This window comes from Neofelis nebulosa, chromosome 9, assembly GCF_028018385.1.
Source record: "Neofelis nebulosa isolate mNeoNeb1 chromosome 9, mNeoNeb1.pri, whole genome shotgun sequence".
Lineage (NCBI taxonomy): Eukaryota > Metazoa > Chordata > Mammalia > Carnivora > Felidae > Neofelis > Neofelis nebulosa.
This window is the reverse complement of record NC_080790.1, coordinates 4,189,766-4,210,592: the sequence shown is the minus strand read 5'-3', so window position 1 is coordinate 4,210,592 and position 20,827 is coordinate 4,189,766. Positions and strand designations below refer to the sequence as shown.

Sequence of the window (20,827 nt, the reverse complement as noted above, 5' to 3'; positions counted from 1 at the left end):
GTAAGAGTGAGTAGGTTGAACACTGACTTCCTTACAAAGTGTCTTACTTGTCGTTCCACCGACATCCCATGCTTACTGCTCACCCTCAATTTTTACACTCTCCCACGTTTCCTGTGCGCAGTGAGGACCCCGGTCCTCACTCTCTTCTCTGCGCCCTGGGTTCTATGGGGTGCCTCACTCTTCACTCCACATTAGCTCACCCCTTCCATGACTGCACTTATCACCTCCATCAGAGTCTTGGATTACTTCTTCAGAGCCCTCGCTAGCTCTGACTCTGAAAACATGACAAATATTCTTTCCCATGGCCCAGATTGTAATAGACGCTCATTAAACCCTTGCTGCAGAAAGACCCAGATGATCTCCCCAAACCTTGAGCCCAATGAGTCCCAAAACTGGAATGTCACCAAATTTTCAGTCTAGGGAGAACATGATCCTGCTAGGGAGAAGATCAGATATAAAACATCTGGGAAGGTAAGCAGGACCCAATTCTTATGGATATAAAAGACGCAGTATTTTGACTTATTTTTACATATTCATAGCACTATGAAGCTATACTTGCTTACTGCAAACAGCTCTGGAAAACCCAATTTTGTTGAGACTCGAGACTTTGGAGTTACTGTATCTTAAATCAGTACATAAAAGACTTAGTTGTTAACATTCAACTTTGCTTTGTGAAGCCATGAAATTGCCTTTGTGTTACTTTATTGCTTGAATACATTTGAAAATAATTCAATATCCATTTAAGGAAGATTGAGCAGAGGGGTTCTTTTAGTCTGAATACATGAGTGACTAGTTCTTTAAAATAAATATCCATTAAATAATAGTAATCTGTATATGAATCTTATCAAAATACTTTAAGGCAACCACCGTTAATGAGTTGATCATTATTACTGTTGCAAAAAAACCTAACTATCCGGGGAAAAAGCTGCTCCTCTGCGTGAAGCTATCACAATCTGACTATGCACTCAGGAACCGATGACTGTTTGTACGGTTTCCTTTTAAGTCTTGATTTTACAAATTAAGAGCTCAAGAATCACCAAGATAAAAATCAACAGCTATGGGTTCGGACATTTGTGGTGATGTGACCTCTCTGAGCTTCTGAGTCCATTTCTAAGCCGAAGTTACCGACCCCTTTGTGTCCCTTCCCAGACTGTACATGGCAATGGACATGACTGCTTCACAGACATTACGAGAGGCTGCCAAAGCTTTGGGGTTATCATTTCTTCCGGTGTTGCCTTACTGGAAGACTCGGAACAAATCCGATAATGCCCTCAGCCCAGATCCCACCTGAGGGCATAAGAGCTACTTCCAGAACAATGGTAGGGGTTAGGAATACCGTTCTTGTGCAATGCTATCCCAAAGCATTGAGGAATCAGCAGAGGATATAGGGCCAAGGTTTTTACTCCTCCTAGTGCACACCTGTCGGATTTTACCTGTAGAAGAAATACACGCCTTCTTCCTTGTGATACAGACAAGATCCCTGAGCATTTCCCCCATTAGCCACATGAACTCACTAGTTGTAAGCTCATTTCTCAAGTTTTAGTTGATCACCACGTCTCACACACACAGCGAGTTCCGAGGACTGCAGCGTGGACTAGAGGCCATGTGACTGGACACAGAATTTTCTCAGGGAAGGAGTTCAGTTTGCAACAGCCTCTGCTCCACACCCGACCTTTCTCCTCTGCCTCCATTCTAACCCCACCCACACTGCACACACGGGCACACAGGGCTCTGGTCACATCAAAATTCCAACATTCCCAACCATCTCTCTGCATTTGTACATGCTGTGCTTCGTGCCCAGAATGTTCTTCCTTGTCTTTTCACCTAGGACGTATATATCCCCCCTCAAGATGAGCACAGGTGATGCTTGAGTTCTTCTAAAGGGTCCCAACAACTCTCCTTTGTTTACTCTCACAGTGCACTTCAAGGACATCAGTCATGGCATTTCGCCCACTTGTATCGATCTTTCTCTTTTTTTTAATTTTAATTTTTAATTTTTTAAAATTTACATCCAAATTAGTTAGCATATAGTGCTACAATGATTTCAGGAGTAGATCCCTAGTGCCCCTTACCCATTTAGCCCCTCCCCCCCCACAACCCCTCCGGTAACCCTCTGTTCTCCATATTTAAGAGACTCTTATGTTTTGTCCCCTCCCTGTTTTTATATTATTTCCCTTAGGTTCCTTCCCTTAGGTTCATCTGTTTTGTCTCTTAAAGTCCTCATATGAGTGAAGTCATAGGACTTTTGTCTTTCTCTGACTGACTAATTTCACTCAGCATAATACCCTCCAGTTCCATCCACGTAGTTGCAAATGGCAAGATTCCATTCTTCTTGATTGCAGAGTAGTACTCCCTTGTATCTATAGACCACATCTTCTTTATCCATTCATCCATCGATGGACATTTGGGCTCTTTCCATACTTTGGCTGTTGCTGGTAGTGCTGCTATAACCATGGGGATGCATGTGTCCCTTCGAAACAGCACACCTATATCCCGTGGATAAATGCCTAGTAGTGCAATTGCTGGGTCATAGGGTAGTTCTATTTTTAGTTTTTTGAGGAACCTCCATACTATTTTCCAGAGTGGCTGCACCAGCTTGCATTCCCACCAGCAGTGCAAAAGAGATCCTCTTTCTCTGCATCCTCGCCAACATCTGTTGTTGCCTGAGTTGTTCATGTGAGCCATTCTGACAGGTGTAAGGTGGTATCTCATTGTGGTTTTGATTTGTATTTCCCTGATGATGAGGGATGTGGAGCATTTTTCATGTGTCGGTTGGCCATCTGGATGTCTTCTTTGGAGAAGTGTCTATTCATGTCTTTTGTCCATTTCTTCCCTGGAGTATTTGTGTTTTGGGTGTTGAGTTTGATAAGTTCTTTATAGATTTTGGATACTAACCCTTTATCTGATATGTCATTTGTAAATATCTTCTCCCATTCTGTAGGTTGTCTTTTCGTTTTGCTGATTATTTCCTTTGCTGTGCAGAAGCTTTTTATTTTGATGTGGTCCCAATAGTTCATTTTTGCTTCTGTTTCCCTTGCCTCTGGAGACATGTTGAGTAAGAAGTTGCTGCTGCCAAGATCAAAGAGGTTTTTGCCTGCTTTCTCCTCGAGGATTTTGATGTCTTCCTGTCTTACATTGAGGTCTTTCATCCATTTTGAGTTTATTTTTGTGGATGGTATAAGAAAGTGGTCCAGGTTCATTCTTCTGCATGTCGCTGTCCAGGTTTCCCAGCACCACCTGCTAAAGAGACTGTCTTTATTCCATGGGATATTCTTCACTGCTTTGTCAAAGATGAGTTGGCCATATGTTTGTGGGTCCATTTCTGGGTTCTCTATTCTGTTCCATTGATCTGAGTGTCTGTTTTTGAGTCAGTACCATACTGTCTTGATAATTACAGCTTTGTAATACAGCTTGAAGTCTGGAACTGTGATACCTCCAGCTTTGGTTTTCTTTTTCAAGATTGCTTTGGCTATTTGGGGTCTTTTCTGGTTCCATACAAATTTTACGATTATTTGTTCTAGCTCTGTGAAGAATAGATGGTGTTATTTTGATAGGGATTGCATTGAATAGGTAGATTGCTTTCGGTAGTATCGACATTTTAACAATATTTGTTCTTCCTATCCAGGAGCATAGAATCTTTTCCATTTTCTTGTGTCTTCTTCAATTTCTTTCATAAGCTTTCTATAGTTTGCAGTATATAGATTTTTCACCTCTTTGGTTAGATTTATTCAATCCTTCTTAAATGTAAGAATGGATTGAAGCCTTATTTTTTTTCCCCATTCTATAGACACAGAATCTAATAGTTGTTGAAGACATAAGACACGGCTGGGTATAGTATTCTATGTTCTCACAAGAATAGTATAGCAATGGAAGATTTGAGAGGCCTTGGTTATTGGAGATGGCCCTAACATTTAAGCCCATCCAGAGAATTCTTCAATATTGAATGAAACGTTAGCAAACTTTATCAACCTCTCTTCATGACACAAAAGGAAGTAAGACCAGACAAAGCTTTGTTTGTTTGTTTTCTACACCCTAGCAAATATTGATGGACCCTGCATTAAGAAAACCTAATGTCTTAATAAAATATTCTCTTTAAAATCCAATTTCCTTTGGACATGAATCACCCATCTTTTCCTTGTTTTGTTGGTACCTACCAAACCCTCCTTCAGTCTTGATCATCCATTGGCTCCTGCCTCCTGCTCTGCTCTCCTTCCCCTCCCTTGGCATCTTTTCAAGTGACTTGAATATTAACATAGAGGACCCGTTCCATTGTCTAGAGTCTCATCTTTTTAGCAGCTCTTTCTAACAACCATTCTTCCATTTCTCGCCCAGCTACCCACTGTCATGGTGTACCTGGACTTTACCACAGGAATTTCCAGGATCTTTACTTTTGCTCTCTCCACTGCCCCTGTTCATCATCTTATCACACCCCCTACTTGGTTTATCCTCCACTATCCTGCACTGTGTGTCCCCTGGTACAAATACCCTCACCCTATGGCCCCTACTCCTCTGTCCTCAATGGCAAAATGCTAACCCTGCCACATCAACTCTCAAATAAGCCCATGTCGCTCAGCTGCTACATGTCCCAGAATACATTCATGTAACTGTGACGTCTAAGATCACTACCATTTTATGTCCAAATGTATTGAACAGACATCTGTATTCTATTCCCCTAGGAAGTTTAACACACTATTCTCAGGGTTGATGAGTTCAACTTCTAGCCCTCTCATACCTCAACTCCTAGCTAATAATCTTCCTTTTCCCCAACAAAAAGATGTTTCGGTCTCTGAATTTTTTGTCCATGTACCATGATTTTCTTCCCATTTCAAAGACAGAAGTATCCTGGCTTCTACCTGCAGTCAACCTTCTCCTGGGTCCTGCCATGTTCCCCCTCGGACTCCCACTTGCTCTGGGCACGACCCATCTCTACTTTACTGTCAGCATCTCACTCTTTGCGAGGTAATTTCCAACAGCTTGACTGGTCTCACACACGCTTGATACGATCTCTCTAAAATATTAGACCTCTTTTGGTCCCACTTAAACAGAACCTCCACTTGTAACCCTGACCCTTCACGATGCAATTCCTTCCATTGCCACTGCCTCAAGTGTGTTTGTCTTGGCCGACTTCGTGTGGATCTTTGTTGCCACTATTGAATGAAATACCCTTATCAAGGTCGGCAATGACCTTTATCTTCTCAAACTGTACCAGTGAGTCATCTGTTCCTGGTCTCACCCAGCCATTCAGTAGCACTTGACACTGTGACCAGTCATTCTCAGGCACTGTCTTCCCTAGGTACTGTGGCCCCAGCCTCCATTTCAGGTCTTTCTTCTCAGTCTCCCTTGCTGGCTTCTCATGCCTGCCAGGACTCCAAATAAGCAGGTGGCCTACGTTTTCTTTCTTCTACTCCACCCTTTTTTTCTACTGCTACTGTCTTCCTGGGTAATCTTACCCATTCCCATTTCATATTTCATCATCTCCCCAACTTATATTTCCAGGCACGGCCACTCCTACCAGCTCTAGCCTCATTAGTTCAAAGATTTTGTTCCGTAGACGTCTCACGGACCCAATCTCTAGAAAACATCCACAGTATTCATTTAAAGGCATAAAGCGCCCTATGATCCTCCTGCGTAAAACCTGCCAATATTTCACCATTAGAACTACAATAAAATCTGGGGGCGCCTGGGTGGCGCAGTCGGTTAGGCGTCCGACTTCAGCCAGGTCACGATCTCGCGGTCCGTGAGTTCGAGCCCCCGCGTCAGGCTCTGGGCTGATAGCTCGGAGCCTGGAGCCTGTTTCCGATTCTGTGTCTCCCTCTCTCTCTGCCCCTCCCCCGTTCATGCTCTGTCTCTCTCTGTCCCAAAAATAAATAGAACTACAATAAAATCTGAACTCTTACCATGTTTCCAGGCTTTTATGAATCAGTCACTATCAGTGTTCTTTGCTTTTATTCACCACAATTTAGCCATATTAGACTTCTTCGTTTCAGGTGCAAAACATCCAACCACCTTCTCATCTCTGCTTCTTGTTTATTTGTGTGTTTCACTTTGTATCACCTCGTCCCAGAAGACTCTTTCCTTAGATATTCACAGGACTGTTTCCACCTCAATACTTATGTGTCAACTCAATCATCACGTTCTCAAAGACGCTGACCCTGATGTCAGCCACCGTCCAGTCTTCAACTGACTCCCAACCCCATTGCCTATTGTATTTTCTCCATGGCATTTGGGGCTCTCTTAAATTATCTCTTATTCATAAAAGTGTATATTATAATTTTTCCTTCACTTGGAAGTCCCATGAGGGGAACATGTGTTCATATTCAGCACTAAAACCTCACCTGTAAAATAGCCAGGCACATAGAAAGCATTGAATAAACATTTACTGAATAAATAGATGAGAACACAGCTTGGCATAACTAATCAAATTCCATCTATAAATATTTATTGGATATGGTAGGTCCCCAGGCCTGTATTTGGAACTGGGGACCCACTTGAAAATACAACACCCTTACCTTCAAGGAGTCAGTCTAGACAAGAGCACTGAGTGGCTCCTTCTGTGGGCACCTCTTCCTCAGAGGATCAGAGACAAGAGTCAACCAGGATGTGAGGGAGGAGGGGAAGTCCACCTGCCTGAGAAGAAGGAGGTTCTTGTCCGGGGTGCCGACAGGAAAGGGGGCTGTGTGCTCGGGCCCCCGTGTGCTCCTGTGTCCCTGGCGTGCATGCAGCTTTGGTCTGAAATTTAGAGAGATATGCTGCAGTGTTCGACTGGTGAGTGACTTCTCACTTCAAAACACTTTTTCCCATTTACATCTTCTTCGTATCGTGTGTTTTGATTTAAATGCATATTTATTATATGTGTTATATATTTATATGTGCATTCAAAAAAAGTATATACACATATGTATAATTTTATATAAAAAATATATATTTAAGATAGAGTGCTTCTGTAAGCACCAATTATTTTCTTAAATGGTTTTAACATTTATTTATTTTTGAGAGACAGAGAGACAGAGTGCGAGAGGGAGAGGGGCAGAGAGAGAGGAAGACAAAGAATCCGAAGCAGGCTCCAGTCTCTGAGTGGTCAGCACAGAGTTGACGTGGGGCTTGAACTCGCCAACAGTGAGATCATGACCTGAGCCGAAGTCGGACGTTTAAGTGACTGAGCCCCTCAGGCCCCTGGATTATTTTCTGAAATCTATTTAAACTTGTCGTCCTTGGAATCCACTGCAAATAAAAATTAGGCACAAAATTATTTTTGAGGTCTTTTCCCCTATAAACATCTGCACTGTTGAGAACACCTGAAGACTGGATAAGGTTCCATCCCCCCTACTCCCACACCCACCCCCCCTCCCCACCCCTGCAACTCATAGCCCAGCTGTGCAACCAGACGTTGTCTCAGACCCAAAAGTAAGGTGACCAGAGTTCATCAAAGTTATTCTCAAGGGACAGTTTAAGAAGTTCAGTGACAAGGACAACACGAATGGAAAAGAAGTCACCTGGGTACAAAAAGTCCCTCCTGAGAAATGCGTCCGCACTAGGCACTGAGGCCGAGAACGACGGGCGGTCCCAAACCCGAGAACAGAGCCTGGCCCCTACCTTCCAAGCCTTCAAACACAAAGAAACCCTGTTCTGTGGCTGATGCTGTAGCAAGGTCACCTTCCTTCTGACCATTTGGCTCGCCCAGCCCTCTATCCCTGTAACCAGAGCCGGCTCAATTATGCCCCGCCACAAAGAACAGATAGCAGGCAGGTCAAGTTCAGGGAGGGGGCTATAATTTTAGAAGCACTTCCTGTTCTGAGTCTGACTTTTGATCTCCTGTGATCACTCTGGCCAGGGAATCGAAGCAGATGGTACGCATGACTTAACCCTGGTGGGATCACGCCGGGAGCACGGTCCGACATCCGAGGGACTGTCCTTTGTAAGTCCAGGAACACTGCCCCAGTACCCATTCCTCTCTCCTACGCCATTTGGGCAGAATTCACCAGCAATGCATATGTCGTTGAAGTGAGGGTTAGGAGAGGAGACAGTCACGTCCCGGACCAGCTTCCGACTTAATCAGAGCAGAATCGACTCAGGTGTTACTGATGGGGGACGCTGTTTCCTTCCCACTTTTTATTTGGACCGTGAGGGAAAGCCGGGAAGGAACAAGGTATTTATTTTCCCAAATCGAACGACTGGTCAATGGCAGTGCTGAGACCAGAGCCCAGGCTGCAGGGCCTTCACAATCAGTGTGTTGAGGGCACGTCCCCCGGCTCGGACCTTCCCGCATATGGCCGTGATCCCCATCACTCAAGCTGGATGTGACGTGACTCCCGACCAAATGCGGGTGGGGAAACTTTGTGAGGATTTCTGCAAGACAATTGCAGTGTGGGATACGGGAAGCCAACAGTGCAGTGTCACAGTTAGAATGCATCTTCTTTGCATGCCACACGAAAGGTAGAGGCTTACGTGGTCCTTTCCAAACAAAAGCCATCCCTCTCTCGATTGCCGGAGGGTGTTTTAATTTTGTTTCATATTTAGTTATCTATTTTTGAGACAGAGACACGCAGCATGAGCAGGGGAAGGTCAGAGAGAGAGAGGACAGGGGAGAGAGAGAATCCCAAGCAGGCTTCCCACTCACCGCGGAGCCCGACATGGGGCTTGATCTCAGGACCATCACCTTATTGGAAATCAAGAGTTGGACACTTAGCCAGCTGGGCCACTCAGGCGCTCCCAGAGGAGGTTTGAAAACTCCAGATTTCTGTGTTCTATCGTAGATCTTTCGAATAACAACTCGAGAAACGATGCCAGGAGTTTCTCTCCGCAGGTCCTATGTGGTTCTAGCGAGCGGCGGGCTAGAGAAAGCACCCTGCGAGGTCACCCAGAGAGTCTTGCTAGACCTCAGTGTTCTGCGATGTTACATCAGCGTTTCCCAAAGTTTGCTCCCACGGGGGATGAGTTTAGACTCAAGGCTGAGAAGCAGGCTGGAAGATTGGGCATAGTACATCTCTTGGAAGGCTGACATTGCATCACTGTACCTTTGAGGCCTTAGGAAACCTTTGATTAATCGAACCGTGTTTCGCTCACGTTTCCCGAATGTGACAGCTCCTCGGATGGCAGAGGCGAGTGATCTACAGAATACGCTTTTAAAAAATTCTGAATTATGAAGACAATGGTTTATATTTGTGCAACTACAGCAATCTTGTAGTTTTAGAAAAGAGTACTCTCGTGTCCCAAAAGCCAGAGGTAAACGAAACAGGCTTACCGGCTTGTTCGTTTAACGATCTAACGGCACATTTTCTCCGACGGTGATGTTGGATTTGATATTAACTGAGCGTCCACAATGAACAATGGCTCTCCGAAGGGTGGGTGTGCACCAGCCCCTACGTCCACCAGGAGGGGTGCTGTTCTCCAGCCGCGTTTTCTGGAGAATTCTTTACTTTCTTCGGACGGCTTTACACATGAGCAGTCCCTCCAGGCACACCTTCCTTTCGGATTTTGCTTCCTTTCTGCAGTTTACTTCATCGGGTTTTCAATGTTTCCTCTGACTCGGATGAAAAATTAGCCTGAAATAAACACCCCAAGATGGCCACAAAGCCCTTCTGTGCAGAGCTCCGGCTCTGCCGGCCGATCTTGAATCAGAGTCAGACGTGAGCGAGAGGCATTTGGGGTCAGGCGGAGAGTGACCCCCCTCTTCTGGTTTCACTTAAGCTCAAATTTTCTCCATGGAGATAACACACACTTCTCAGATTTGGTTACTGGCTCCATGAAGGGATCTCATTTGTCCTAATGTAATTTTTAACCTTTGAAAATGTTTTAAACTTAACTTCCCCCGCCCCCCCCCCCCGCCTTTTATTTTAAATAGCATACGTTTCTTAAAAGAGGCCTTTTGCAAGGAAGTTAGCCTCCCGGCGGCTGGTAAAGAGGGCTAGTGCTAAATAATCAGATTCCCAAAGATCTGATCAAAAGAACTGTTCTTTTCTAGAACCAAGTGGAGGACTGGCGTCCTGCTTTGGCTGTCACATCTGCATTTGCTTGTGAGGCCTGGAGACCTCCTGCCCTGTTTCTCCTCGGCTGCCTGGCCCCGCGTCTCTGACACCAGCCTCCTGGGTCCTCACCCTGGCCTTTTCATTTCTTGCTGCTCACCTTCCTAATGGCAGAGACCCCCAAAAATCCGACCTCTTCTTCCCGTCCTCCGGGAACCGGAAGGGGGCACGGGATACCAGCTCAGAAGCTGAGGTTCAAGTGGGGAGTCACCCGGGGCCTCGCAGAAAAGCCAGGGTGTGCCTATGTCCTGAGGCATAAGGGAAACCCATGGAGGGTAGAAAGCGGGGAGCCAGTCGGAGCCGCGCAGAGGTCCAAAGCAGGTCTAGGAGAACTGAGGCGCATCCCCGTGGCCTCGGAGCAGCGGGCTGTGTGTGTAAAACCGAGCTTTCGGCCAGCGGCCTGGGCGCATGGCTGGGGGCTGGACCTCTGACGGCCATCAGGAGTGAGGCCTCTTTCACCTTGTGACACGGTGTGGACAGCCTTTGTATCATAAACAGTCACACCCAGAGACACAAAGATGTGTGCTAGGAGTGCACCGTTAAATCGCTACGGAATGTATCCACTGTGCACGGTAATGACCTTCAGAAACAATGCACATGGCTACAGGTAGCATTTATTAACGGACAGGGACATCCTTACGGATACACGAGGCGTCCGTACTCAGAGCAAGTTCAGTCTCGCTTGACTCACGCTGATGAACACGGGGCCCAGAAGACTCTAGTCGTGCCTTTAAACGTTCTGCTGTGCTTCCTTTTTACGTTTGTCAGCCATGCAGCCTAATCAAGACTTTTTTGATGCTTGATGACGTCCTCACGATCCCTTTTTCCTCAGCTGAAATAAAATATCGTCTTTAGAATAATTTCTTTGGAAACCTTCCCTTTTCATGCCCCTGGCTTTCTTTTTTAACATTTAGACTCGTGTTTTGCAGAATTGTTTGTTTGTTTTTGTTTCTAATGAAGTGAATTTTCTGGTTCAGGGCTTTTGACAGTGTAAAAAAAAATGTAATTAAAATCACACTGGTCACAAGAGGAGACTTTTGGCAAAAGTGTGTTTTTATTCCCCTCCTGAAAACACACACACACACACACACACACACACACACATTCAGGACCTTGGCCAACCTGATTTTCATCTAACTGCCTAAAGGCCCAGGAGCTGTAAACTGTCCCCCACCCCCACCCCCAGCTTGTCTGCCTGCCAGCCTTCTGAACACAGAGGCTTCTTCTCAGAAGTTCAAAGACCAACTTCACATCGTCTGCAAAGCTTATTTTGAATCTGCCCGAGGGAAGCACTTTGAGGTTAATCCCATGGCCTACGTCCAAATGAGAGTCAAATGGAAGGCTTTTCCAAAGTCTCACCACAAATCGGGTCTCAGGGACTTGTAAGGGGGCAGTGGCTGAGGTGGCCCGGTGAGGAGGGAGGCAGCTGGGTCTGGTTTCCTTGCAGAGACCCCCGGTGGAGGATGCTGCTGTCATATTATGTTTATTTTGCTTAATGATGTGATGATGAAAACATCACCCTTGGCAAATTCCTATCTTAATGCCTCACAAAGCAGCTGGAGACTTTGCTGAAGTAACCAGAATAAGCCGATTGGGAAGTATGTTTGGTTTCCTTTTCTAAGAATTTCTGTGAACGTAAGTCAAGGTAGATGGATCCTCATGAAAATATGTGCAAGGATGTGAGAAGAGCTTCCTGCAAAAGTCCCCATATGGTGAGTCTGAAGAGAGGTTCATGATACATAATTAGCTCCTGGAAAGGAAGGAAGGAGGGAAGGAAGGAAGGAGGAGGGAGGCAGGGAAGAAGAGGCAGGAGGGAAAGGAGGGGGGAGGAGAGGACCCAGGAAGGGAGGGAGGAGGAGAAGAGGAGGGGAGGAAGGAGGGGAAGAAGGAAGGAGGGGAGGGGAGGAAGGAGGGAGGAGAAGAAGAGAGGAGGAGGGAGGAGGAAGGAGGGAGGAAAGAAGAGGAGAGGAAGGAGGAGGGGGTAGGAAGGAGGGAGGGAGGAGGGAGGAAGGAGGGGAAGAAGGAAGGAGGAGGGGAGAGGGAGGAGGGAGGAGAAGAAGAGGAGAGGAGGGAAGAGGGGCTAGGAAGGAGGGAGAAAAGAAGGAGGGAGGGAGGGAGGAGGGAGGAAGGAGTGGGGAATACGGAAGTCTATGGAGATGCAAGGGCACCATCCAAGGACACAACGGTTCTTTGTTGTCCACTTTGGTTCTACTCTTACTGGTGACCTTGAAATAATCCTTTTCTCCCTCTGGATCTCAATGTCTTTATCAGCACGAAGAGAAGAATTGGAGGAGACAAATTGGCAAAATGGCTACACGGTAAGGTTAGTTAATACGCCTGTCTCCTCACATGGTTAAGATTTTTGAGTGCGGAGATGACTCAAAGTCTACTCACTTCGCAAGTCCCGACTATCAGATGCAGTCTGGTTGTCTACAGTCACCACCACGTGGCATAACGCAGCCCCAGGTCTCATTCGTCTGGCGGGTGCATTTTAGTGTCTCTTTTCTCTCTAAAATGTCGGTAAGTATGTACGTGTATGTTGTCCAACAGAATTTTATTTTTTTTCTGAAAGAGACAAGACTGTCAGGCCTTCATCCCACATAACAAAGAAAACAAATAGCCAAATATTAACATCTTATTGGATTTTTATTTTTGCATTTGCAGTTTCGCATCTAGAACTTTCTATGTAAATCTTCACTATTTCTGTATCTCTTTGAAAGGACAGAATATTGGTAAAGAAGCAGAACTGGGTCCTTTATTCAAGGCCTGATTTCTTGAAACTTCTTCCTGTTTCTTAGAACCGCGTGCAATTTCCACATAGATGCCATTATTTAGCTGCCTGAAACACCTTCGAAATGAAGATCTTAATACTTCTAGAAGTTCTAGGGTGTGTTTTTTTAATTTTTTTAAACATTTATTTATTTGTGAGACAGAGAGAGACAGAACATGAACAGGGGAGGGGCAGAGAGAGAGGGAGACACAGAATCGGAAGCAGGCTCCAGGCTCTGAGCCATCAGCCCAGAGCCCGATGAAGGGCTCAAACTCACGGACCGCGAGATCGTGACCTGAGTCAAAGTAGGACGCTTAACCGACTGAGCCACCCAGGTGCCCCTCTAGGGTGTGCTTTTTAATGGTGATGTTAGAGTGCCGATTTCTTCCTTCTGCACCTAAGTGGAGTTGATGTAGACAAATGGTCACAGAAGAGAGAGAAATGAGCAGATTCATTGATTAGGGGGATGATGTGTTTACCGGCTTAGGTCTCTATGCCTATGTCACGAGGCAATTTTGTGCTGGTGCAGACCAGCCTTGATCCTTGGGTGACAATGTTCGCTAAGAGGTTTGGGTAAGGAGGGAACTCTGGCCACACCAGCCCCTGCTTAGGGTCCCTCTGTACCTACTGAGGTCCTTCCCCATGTGGTACTCCTACTTGTCTACCTTGTCCCCACTGCACTCCTTCTTGCCTTCCCCTAAACACCCACACACACCCACACACACCCACTCTCTCCTTGTACGTGATGTTCACCTTGACCGTGTGCTCTCTCCCACCTTCGTTACCAGTTAAACTTTGGTTCCCACGGTCTTCTCTGTCTGCTGTCCCCGATCCTGGACCCTGACCAGTAGACTCCTCATCTATATTTGCAGTTTGGATCTCCAGGAAGCCCCTTCCGATGAAAAAGCAGCAGGGAACACGCGGCATTTAGGTCGCACACCCCAGAGAACCAGAGAGCCACACGCACCAGCGCGTGCCTGCTGCTGACACCTGCGGCCATGTGGAGGTTGGCGGATCCGTCTGGAACACGAGCGCTTGGGACGGCTCTGCGAGTGACACCCCGAGACACAGGCACGGAGAGCCGCGTGAACGCCACGCTTCGGGAGAAAATTCCTGAAATCCACAGTAGCTTGAAGGGTTAACAGAGCCTTGCCTCCTAGCAGGTTGTCTCCCTCCCGGGGAGTCACGCACACGCGGGCCGTAAAGACAGGCTGAAATCTTGGGTCACAGTGTAAGGCTGTGTAAAGGAAGGAAGAATTAGAACTGAACGTAAATTAACGAGGATATGACCTAGTAAAAGCTTTCCCACGGTTAAAGCTCTTTGTGATTGCCTTTTGCCTTACTACGTATTTTTGAAAATCAATAAAAATTAATACTAATGCTTCTGGAATGAACAAGGGGGAGACCAGGCTACATTTTACTTTCCAGGCATTGTGCTGAGTGTGCAGCCTGGCGGGGAGACGGGTGACCACAGCGTTCCTGAGCACTGGGAAGGGTGCTTGTGAGCCCGGGGAACAGACCGTGTTTCTGGTCCGGCTCCGTTATCGACAACAGCAAGGCCTCTGAACGCGACCGTCCGTTCGGGCCGGGCCGATGCTCGAAGAGGAAGGTTCTTTTTTCGTACACATTTAGGTTTAATTGCTTTGGAAAATGTTGTCTAAATTAAGTTCTTAAAAAAAGAAAGCCTGAGGACTGTTTGAGGTGCCGTTTAATGAGGAAACACATGGCCAAAACCACTCCTTGTTGCTGGACCCCGCGAGGCGGTTTTTCTCTCTGCTCTGCAGGGCCTGACGGAGAGCCAGCTCCTTCTGGGGGTTATGAGGCAACTGGAATGTACTCTGGAATGTACTGGAATGTACTGGAAAGTACTGAGAAGGGAGAAATGTGCGGCCACTACCGTTACCCAACCAAATCCAACAGCGCGTCCATTTGGACTGATGTCCTTTCCTCTGTCTCACACCCTCTCGCCTTTTCCACCAAGCCTCCAGGGTCCAACCCCAACATCCCTACCACCTTCCTTCCACTCAGAGTCAAGTATGACCTCACAGATCCTCATGGGCTTTATTTATGCCTGTTTGTTAAGACTCTCCACAACCACGCAACCCCTGATATGTCAAACACCATGGCATTCAAACACACAACTCCGCTTCCTCCGGGACCACTGTCTTCCCCTTCTCTGGAATTCTCTGGAATAGCAGAGGCTGGCTGGGACCCCAGCATTCAAGGTACGTGCGCATGTACGTATTTCTCAATTGTTTGTTTGCATTATGGAAACGTGTGGAGAATTATATCCAAAGAATGGAGGGTTGGCTTGGGTGCAACGGAGTCTGACCCACTTGTGCAGATATCTGTAAGAAAAGATCACATAAATGAAGAACTGGTTGAGAAGAGGTTTGCATGGGACGTGCAATTTCTATAGAAATTCAAGTCACTCGAAAGCATAATGCATCATGTTCAGTCTTCCCTTGGTTGCTAACAACAGGTGTCTTTCCTATCACATGGGGGCAGAGAACAAGATATGAGCTCGAAACACCATTAGCATTGTCAAAGCTGATCACTGCGTTGAGATGAAAATAGATTTCTTGAATGTATAGATATGGATTTTTCTTTGCACTGGAAAATCATTGGCGTGGTATTACTTTGGCATCAATGACTCAACTAATGATGTGAATCTCTATGCATGCTCTTTGCCTGGGTTAATGTTACAGGGCCTTTGATTGCCAGATGCATTTGCCTGCCTATAAAAGAAGCTGAACGACTCTTCATGCATTTATTAGCTGCTGGGTCTTCTTTCCCTATGGAGTATCTAGAGACAGTCATTCTGGTCACTTTTCTATTGGGCTATTTGTGTTTTTAATTGATCCGTAAATGTTCTTTATGAATTCTGGACACAAATCATTTGCCATTTATAGGCACCACAGATACTTTTTCTGAAGTTTAAGCTTTGCTTTCCAAACTTCATGTTGTTTTGGGATTGAAACGATTATTTTAAATTTTAATAGAATCTGTTTAGGATGCTTTTATTTGTAAGTTCTTCTTCTGTGTGTTTTATAGGAAACCCTCTTTCCAGGGTTACAAAGATATTTTTCTAATGTTTATTCTAATTTTGATTTTTCTAACATTTATTCTAATTTTGTTTTTTAAGTTTTCCCTTCACATGTTAAGACTTTAAGGACTTCAGGGGCGCCTGGGTGGCTCAGTCGGTTAAGTGCCCGACTTCGGCTCAGGTCACAATCTTGCGGTCCGTGAGTTTGAGCCCCGCGTCGGGCTCTGGGCTGATGGCTCAGAGCCTGGAGCTTGCTTCCCATTCTGTGTCTCCCTCTCTCTCTGCCCTTCCCCCGTTCATGCTGTGTCTCTCTCTGTCTCAAAAATAAATAAACGTTAAAAAAAAAATTAAAAAAAAAAGACTTTAAGGACTTCAGTTCTGTGTATGATACAGGAGGGGGGTTCCATTTCGTTTTTTTAATGTACTTATTTTTGAGAAAGAACAACAGAGCGACAGAGAATCTCAAGCAGGCTCCACGCTGTCAGTGTGGAGCCTGACATGGGGCTCGATCTCATGAACTGTGAGATCATGATCTAAATTGAAGTCAAGAATTGGACACTTGACCAATCGGGCCACCCAGGTGCCCCTAGGGTTCCATTTCATTTTTATTTTGGCCAATTTAGCATTTCCTGAATAACCTACTTATTCTAGTCACTCTTCAATATGAGCTTTATCTTTATCTTGATTTCCTTAATTTCCCAGATCTGCTTCTGGCCTCTTTGTTCTTTTACTATTTTTTTTAATTAAAAATTTTTTTTAAATGTTTTTATTTATTTTTGAGACAGAGAGAGACAGAGCATGAGCAGGGGAGGGGCAGAGAGAGAGGGAGACACAGAATCTGAAGCAGGTTCTGGGCTCTGAGCTGTCAGCCCAGAGCCCAATGTGGGGCTCGAACTCACGAACCGCGAGATCGTGACCTGAGCTGAAGTCATACACTCAACCGACTGAGCTACCCTGGCGCCACTAAAGACAATTTCAATTTAAAATATATACAGCGAAACTTTGGATTGTAACTTGTTCTGCAAGACAAGCAAAGATTTCTAACAAATTTTCACTTGATGAATGAGCGATGTCTTGCAATAGGAGTATTACATGACACCGAATGTCACAGGATCACAACTGAGCCAGTGGTTCGTCTCTCTCTCTCTCTCTGTCTCTGTCTCTCACTCGTTCGCTGCAGGATCGTGGGTGATCATCTCCCATGCTCCGGTGCCTGGTCGCAGGCCGCAGTGTCTGGCAGAGATCAGTGATTTTTCAGAACACTGGGAGGTGCCCACAACTGGCACTGGTGTATTTTTGTCACGTCAAAGCACCTGTGGACAGTCCTCTGCTGTTCCACACAAGAGTGAGCTTAGGAATGGTTCGCTTCGTTCTAGGTCAGGCTGCCTGCGGATATAGACTCTTTCCTCTGCTGCCTTATTGCCACTAACAGTAAATACAGTCTACGACAAGAGTTTATCACTACTGTGCTGTAGTCAACATCCGTGCAAGTGTGTCCATGGCCCCCATGCAGAAAAAGATTCCACTGAGCCAATAGATAGCAGTGATTCCGTTAGTGATAATGGAAGTCGTCCTACGCAATAACCCTTCTCTCTCGTGTCTCCCTCACTTCAGCCACGAGACTTTTCAAAGGGAAGTACAGGCTGATTTATTTTCTTTATATTTTGTCTTTTCTTTATTATTCTGTATTTTTCTGCAGTATTGTAATCCTTTTTATATGAATATTTTGGGTTGTGGAACGAATCATCTGAGTTTCCATGGTTTCTTATGGGGGAATTCGCTTTGATATCCAAGTGCTTTGGATGCCAAGCATGTTTCTGGAATGAATAATGCTTATAAGCCAAGGTTTTACTGTACCTAAATTTCTAGGGGTGTCTTGGTGGCTCAGTTGGTTAAACATCTGACTCTGGATTTCACCTCAGGTCATGGTTTCAGGGTTGTGGGATCGAGCTCTGAGCTGGGCTCTATGCTGGGTGTGCAGTCTGCTTAAGATTCTCTCTCTCTCTCTCTCTCTCTCTCTCTCTCTATTCTTCCCCCTGCTGGCATGCAGGATCTCTCTCTCTCTGAAAAAAAATTAATAAATAAAACATTTATCAAAATAAAATATATACCCCTTCCATTAAAAAATCATTTAAAGAAGGGCACCTGGGTGGCTCAGTCAATTAAGTGTCTAACTTCAGCTCACACCATGATCTCACGGTTTGTGGGTTCAAGCCCTGTGTTGGGCTCTATGCTGACAGCTCAGAGCCTGGAGCCTGCTTTAGATTCTGTGTCTCCTTCTCTCTCTGCCCCTCCCCTCCTCATGCTCTGTCTCTCTCTTTCTTTCTCTCTCTCTCAAAAAAAAATAATCATTAAAAATAATAACCTAAAGAAATTAAGTCCTGAAATTGAAATCTAATTACACTATCAAAAAATTCTCAACATAAAATGACCTGTTAAAAAATACAAGAAATGACAAAATAAGAGATTTATTTAAATCCAGAAAATTGAGTTAGCATCTCTATGTTTCTACTGGATTATGAATAACCTTTCAGAAACTTTGTTTCTTTAGTAGAGAAATGAGCATAATAATTTTGCCGGAAGACTTTCTTAAGATGAATTAATCCTACAAGACATACAGCATTTATCTCATTACCTCAAATACAGAAAGTGGCCAACAGATACTCATTTTCTTTCTCCTTTGACAGAATCTATAGCAGTTTATATGTTATGAGACATTAAGGATCAACCTACCTTAGTCAGTGCTAGAAAGAGATAACTGGAATCAGAAAGAAGAGAGAAAAATCAATGGTGTACCTGAGAAATTTGTGGGTTCTGTGTGTGGAATGTGATAATGCTTTTGTGGAGTCTTGGCCCTGGGAACTAAGGTGGGGCTTGTCTATACTGAGGATTGCTTTGGCCTGAAGCCCCTAAAGATGGTGTTTCTTCTGTGGACCTCACTCTAGTTTTTATTGAACTTCCTGGGGGAAAAGAGTCTTCAAGTACAATGAAACTCCAACATCTTAGATAGGAAGCAGATCTGAGAAAAGAGCCAAAGGGAAAGAGAAAGAAAGAAAGAAAGAAAGAAAGAAAGAAAGAAAGAAAAAGAGAGAAAGAAAGAGAGAGATAAGGAAAAAGAGGAAGAGGAAGGAAAGAAGGAAAGGAGGAAGGGCAAAAAGACAAGAAATCCAAAGAGAAAGGGGGTACCTAAGAAGTAAAGACTCACAAAAGAACATCTCACATGGACTGAAGACCTAACACTTTGGCTGAGGATCAGGTGTGTCTTTGGCTCTGATACTGAGCCATAATGGGATCCCCTGCTGGTATTAACCGGGAGTCTGAGTCCTTGAGTTTCTGTGGGAGCTGAGTTTTACGATCCTCAGTGGCCTGGGCCAGAGAGCTGTCATAGAGATGACCATGGCTTCTCTAAGCCACAGGGGCTTTAAACTAGGGCACAGTAGGTACAGAGATTTTTATGGAAAGGACATATATCACTTCAGGGAAGAAATTGTCTTTAAGCTAAATGACCAGATGATAGATAGATAGATAGATAGATAGATGATATAGAAAGATAGATGATAGATAGACGGATAGATGATAGATGATAGAAAAATAGATAGAAATATAGATAGATGATAGATACATAGAAACATAGAAAGATAGATGATAGAAAGATAGATGATAGATTATTATGCACCTTAGCATTTGCATGTGTCCTATCTTCTCAAGACAGAAACTTACTGAGAATAATGGAATAGACAATGGGTTATTAGTTTCCAGCTGGGGATGTGTCAGCTGGGAAGGCCATGGCTAAGATCCAGAAGTCACATGCATTGAGCATTTACTTTGTGCTGGAAACTTTACCTACATTGTTTCATTCAAAACTCTATGAGAAGATAAATGATTCCCATGGCATAGATGAATAAACTGAGGTTAGGAAAATGAAAAAAGAACTCCGCCAAGCCCACAGTTTGGAACGTAAGAGAGCCATGATTTCCACGGAACATGAACCCCATTTTTTCTCCATGAGGCTCACTCTGGTGGCTAGCTTCATGAGGACAGAGAGCCCACTGGGTCGACGGGAGAGGATCTCTCAGGCCAAGAGATAATAGAGTGGGGCCGGGGCAGAGATAGAGAGCAGGGCAGTTTTGGGAATGAGAATCAAAAGGAATTCTGGAATCCTCACAGCAGGTGCTCAGAATCCAGTGAGGAATGCAGGGGAGGGGGACGGGCCCCTCTCTGCCTCCGTGGGAGACCTGTCCTTGCCCAGGACTCGGCTACCCTCACCAGCCACGCATGGAACTCCGGGCGTCTTTTGTTCACCTCCCGTGTTGGCAGCTGATTGCAACATCTGCTTGCAAGGCACAGTTCCAGTGAGTGCAGATATGCTGTGCTGAAATTAAATAAATATCGAGACACACTTCTGCTCCTACCCCCTCAATCTCCTCCCATTACCTTAGTTGGAATCGTAATGGTTCGAGTGCGGGGAGTCCCGGTAGCTCTCTTAATTTCGTCTGTTAGGGAAGCCACTCTCCAACCATCACAGTCCGGCTTAATCGGCTCCAAAAGACACAAGCAGCTACGGCAGACGAGAAAAATGAGAGAAACCACTCTTGCAGGGGAAGCACACACGGTACAACAGAAGCGTCTTCGAACGATTGGCATCTTTCCTGCTTCTGTTAATTTATCACGGACGCTTAACGTGCTTTCACGGAGCACCTGCTGTGGGAAAGATCGTGTGTTAGTGCAGTTCCTGGGCTGCCAAATCAAACACAATGAAATAGAAGAATGACCAAAAGAAGATTCTCTCACGAAGCCACATAGTTATACAGAAGGGAGGGAAACGTACGAATTTTTTGAATGATGCAACAAAGTCACTCGATGGAAGCGATGTGCAGATAAAGGTGACGTACGGATAAAGCCCTCCCTGGACGCAGAGCCGAGATTAAGTTCACTTGGAGGACGACACAAAGAGGACTTCAGATTAAATTCTGAGGTGAGGATTCTTTT

At 45.2% G+C, this 20,827-nt stretch overlaps 1 long non-coding RNA gene across 1 annotated transcript; it reads right to left on the bottom strand.

Moving 5' to 3' along the window:
• Positions 1-14,829: 14,829 nt before the first annotated feature.
• LOC131486150 (uncharacterized) lies at positions 14,830-20,528 on the bottom strand. Its single transcript, XR_009249200.1, has 2 exons — positions 20,273-20,528; positions 14,830-15,140 (listed from the first exon to the last, which is right to left on the bottom strand). It is a non-coding gene; the product is annotated as an uncharacterized LOC131486150 (long non-coding RNA).
• Between the last annotated feature and the right edge of the window lie 299 nt (positions 20,529-20,827).